A 4590-nucleotide genomic window follows, 5' to 3' on the forward strand; every position below is an offset into this window, starting at 1 on the left:
AGGATGCTTCCCTTTACCTTCGAAGTTGGGCACTTCACATTTTCTTTGAAATAATATGTCTTTCTTCCTCGATCGAGGCCTCCGGACTTCTTTCTTTTCTTTGTTCAAACCCTCTTCTATGAGGGAGGCAAGGCGTCGGACCAACCTATTATTATATTAGTAGGAACCTTCTTTCCAATGAAGCAGCGCACTAAAAGACGTGCGAAGGGGATAGATTAGACTATTCTATTTCATGTAGGCGTAAAGGCGCGGATTCGACTATTATACCGAGCTTGGCATCTAGATCGATTCCCAACAGTGCTAAGCTAGTAGCCTTTGTGCAATCAAACTTGCTTGCCTTCACCCTCAAAGCATCTTCTCGAAAGGCAGCTCCTGAGACTAGTGCAATCCGGTAATCAGCTAAAGGCATTCTTGCAGTAAGAGCGTAGTCTGTAGCAGCTTCATCTTGGAATGCCCAAAGATAGGAATCGGAGATCGGCCTTATCTGATTCCCTTGCGGAAACCTCCCTCACAGTCAGAGCCCAGATCTGATTCACTTGCAAACAGGTAAAAGAGAACAAGCCCCTCCAGAGATGAATGTGCAGCTGAGTCAATAGCTGTGGATTCTGTGGCATCAATCCCTGTTGCCTTTCTTCGGCCGTATTCTTCCACTCTTCCTAAGACAGGTAATTCCCTTAGGCCACTCACTGGAAACCCGGGAATTTGTCTGAAATCGTAGGCTAGGGCAGGGCTACCTAAACCTTTCCTTCCCGCATCTATGAATCAGTCCCGTCCTTCCCTCAAAGCCTATTCTCGAGCCACTCTTTCTTAGAAGATATTTGGCCTTGTCTTGATTCTAATGTCGCGGCGGATTCGTTCACAGGGGAAAAGTCTGCTTTGCTGCATCTTCTATTACCTGGGACTGCGAATCGTGAGAAGGATTTGATGCTAAGCTAAGACTAAGACCGGGGCTTACTAATGGTAAATAAATTCCAACTCCTGCTTGACTGTTACACCCGGAAGAAATGCTTGACCCTTCATAAGCGGGGAGACATCTCCATCGTGCTACTTGAATGAAAGACGGGAAAATGGCCGGCATGCCTTTACGAGATGCCCAAAAAAAAGAAGAAAGAAAGGAAGAAGTAGCTTCCCTTTTCAAAGCTAATCAGTAATCGCCCTTAGGCACACCTTTTTTCAACTAGTAGAGCACTAATGGGACCTTACTAGTCCTACGGTCCGTTTAAGGTGATTTCAAAGCAAAAACTCAGAATCTCAAGTTCAAAAAGAAAAGTGAAATAAAGAAGAAATATATATTATTCTATTTTCTCTTTCTTCTTATTATATATATATATATATATTCTTTCCTACTTAATTTTAATTCAATAGGAGTTCTTCCGTTTTATCTGTGACTGGGGATTGAATGAATAAACAATAAACAGATGAAGTCAAGCATATAGAGGAGAACAGAACGTGCCAAGAATCAAAAGAGTGGCTTAGACCAAAGAAATGGAATAACTAGAACCTTTTGGATTTACAAAGACTACACGGTAGAAATTATAAAGGAGATATTGAAGTAGTTCTGCTGATTCAGGGATATCATTACCTCAATTCACTTTTGAGTTCTTAGTTACTTCGGGCGGATGGGTCTTAATGATGAAATAAGAAAAGAAGTAATAATTCATTGGTTGATTGTATCATTAACCATTTCTGGATTTTGGTGTGAGGAGCTTACCATGAATCCACTGATTTCTGCCGCTTCTGTTATTGCTGCTGGGTTGGCCGTAGGGCTTGCTTCTATTGGACCTGGGGTTGGCCAAGGTACTGCTGCGGGCCAAGCCGTAGAAGGTATCGCGAGACAACCACAAGCCAAGTGTACTATACTTGACTATAAGGGTACGGAACTCCGGGATATACTCTCGTTATTACCGTACCGACTAAACGAAGGGACAGATAGATCTCAGCGGACGTTTGCTATTAGAGGAGACTAGTAGGGGACGGAACGGACGGGACGGATTCTAAACCGCTGTCCGGCAAATCAAATAAGGCTCTCAGGGACTTCGGGATTTTAGACCCATTACTCTAATGGACTATAGGAACGAAGGGAGGGATTGGACGACGGACGGGACAACTAGCTCATAGGGGGTCCGGAGCTGCTTACCGACGAATCCTAGCAACTGGCTATTCACTCATGATCTGGCCAGGATTCTGGAAAGAAGTCGGGGCCCTTTCCTTAGCCCCTTCCTCGTACCCTAGAACATCTTCATCGGAACTGTTAGAGTTCGATCGCAAGCAAATAGCGTATTGCAAGCAACCTCTTTTCAGGTAACCTTCCAGACTCTCGATTTTATTAACGGGCGGTGTTTTTCGATAGCGATTTTTGACTCTTCAACGGCCTTGTCGAAGATCCTTTGTCTCCTTCTTTTCCTCTTCCTCACATCGATAGCTTAAAAAAAACAGAATTTATTCAAGTTCAAAAAGTACTAAAACCAGAAGGAACATTCGATCCCGGCTACCGCTGACTGTCCAATTGACATTGCGCCCTCCAATTTGCACTTTCATTCCTTTTGTATCTGCTTGCTCAGTTAATTCAATAGCCCGATTCATTGCCTTTCTAAATGAAACTCTATTCTTTAATTGTAGAGCTATGTATTCCGCAAGAATATTAGGCTGCCCATAAGGTTTTGTAACTCTTGTGATAGCAATGTTAAGTCTCCGGTTTACAGAATTCAATCCTTTCTTTACATCGGTCTGTAATTCATGGATTCCTCGTGTTCGACCCTCGATTAAGAAATTTGGGAATCCAATATGGATTATGACCTGGATCAGATCTCTTTTTTTTTGAATCTCTATGTGTGCAATTCCTTCGAAACCTGAGGATATTCTCCTATTTTTTTGTTCCTTTCTTCTTATTGGATTCGGATAAACTCCTTCTCGCTCGCCCAGCCCACTAGAGAAAGCTGCTAATCGAGGCGGTGGAATGATTGAAGGGTCAGGGTTTCAAAGTAGACTGATCCGTTACAGCTTGGAGTTCTTCCCAGGGATGGAGAGTGATTGAAACTCGGCCGGTGAATCGAACGGTCGGTCCGTATGTTTCTATGACCCCCAAGACTCCGCGGGACGGATACGCAGAGCAAGAGCTCTTGAAGTCTACCCGGGCGCGCTTCCTCATTCTTCGATCAGGGGCGGGCTTCTTCCCTTATATACGATGACATAGATAGAGCCTCCTTCTTTGATCCATTCATTGATCGACGAATAGGGGGCTGTTCGCCTTTTGAATCAAATACAATTAGGTTGATTTAGGTTGCTTTCTCAATCTTTCTCTGATCCTAGCCGTGTAGTGGATCCGGCTTTCTTCGGCTAAAAAGAGGTGTGTGTGGCCGTCGTATCTGCCCGCCCCCTTCTTCATTCATCCATTTAGGTCAGAATGGATCCAGGGAACCTGGCTCGGGAACAGCCCAGACTAATCACAGTAAGAGAGTCCAATCTCTGAAATAGAGCATTTTCTCTCCATAGTAGTAGTAGAAGGCTTAGTATCTGACTTGATCCAATAGAGTCAGAACACACAGTAGATCCAGATTAAACACTATGATTTGGGCTGGGGGGAGAGCAGCTCTGCGAAGCTGGGCGTTCAGTGTTCTTCTTGAGGAACTCAATCGGTGGGCCTTCAAAAAGGAGCGAGGGAGTGATGGGCAACCGGCGTCTATATGTTGCTCGTGAGCCGCCACAGTCTCGCAACAGTACTGGCGCTAAAGGATCGGTCCTTCACTTGCTGATCGTTCGCGAGTCGAACTCGCTCTCTTGCCACGCCTTTCACTCACTCGCTTGAGTCGGACTCAATCACTCTTTTAGTTTGGAGGATCGTTCGTTCTTCACTCTCTTGCTATTACCCGCAGGGAGCGCAGCAACCAAGGTGCAGTGCATATTATCATATAGAAACAAGCGAAGCGTAGCGATTCGTACTACCGGAAAAGTGTCGCTAACCGGCAGGCAATAGAGTCAAGTCAGCCGATAGGCGCAAGCAAGCGTAGCGAATCACATAGATAAGCCCCCACCTGCCAGCGCGCGGATAGATAGGGCGCGCGAAGCGCGAAGGGATGGATGTCTGAGCGGTTGAAAGAGTCGGTCTTGAAAACCGAAGTATTGATAGGAATACCGGGGGTTCGAATCCCTCTCCATCCGCGAGGTCATAAGTTCTCTCTTGCGTTATCTATAGATAAGAACGAATCGGATCGACTCGACTGAGATGATGGATGGAATGGGTAGACGGTTGAGGTTATAGTGTTATGATTTAGTTAGGACTTTGTCTCCCTTTCGTTATCTTCCGCCCCCTCGTCTGAAGGGCCGGGTGGATTACCTGTGGGAGCGAAGTCGAAGATCTCGGTGGTCTTGTGAGTGGTTGATAAACTGCGATTGCAGTTTTCTTTAGTTCTTTAGGAAGTCGAGGCTTAACAGACAAAGAAAACGGTGGATACTTCCACTATATGGGTAGAAGGTGACGACCCTAATGAATCGACTATGAAGGTGGCTGAGAAATTAGCTACATCAGCGCTCAAATTCATGAATCCTTATTGCCCTGGCTTCGATGATCAACCCCTGGCGCATTTAGGTTTT

The 4590-nt window shown here is 45.3% G+C and overlaps 1 non-coding gene across 1 annotated transcript; it reads left to right on the forward strand.

The window, feature by feature from the left end:
• Positions 1-4071: 4071 nt before the first annotated feature.
• TRNAS-UGA (transfer RNA serine (anticodon UGA)) lies at positions 4072-4158 on the forward strand. The gene has a single exon. It is a non-coding gene; the product is annotated as a tRNA-Ser (tRNA).
• The last annotated feature ends 432 nt before the right edge of the window (positions 4159-4590 follow it).

The sequence above is a fragment of the Aristolochia californica genome, unplaced genomic scaffold (genome assembly GCF_029961685.1).
Source record: "Aristolochia californica isolate CCGP_79_NKW_82.1479 unplaced genomic scaffold, dmAriCali1.0.hap1 SCAF_81, whole genome shotgun sequence".
Lineage (NCBI taxonomy): Eukaryota > Viridiplantae > Streptophyta > Magnoliopsida > Piperales > Aristolochiaceae > Aristolochia > Aristolochia californica.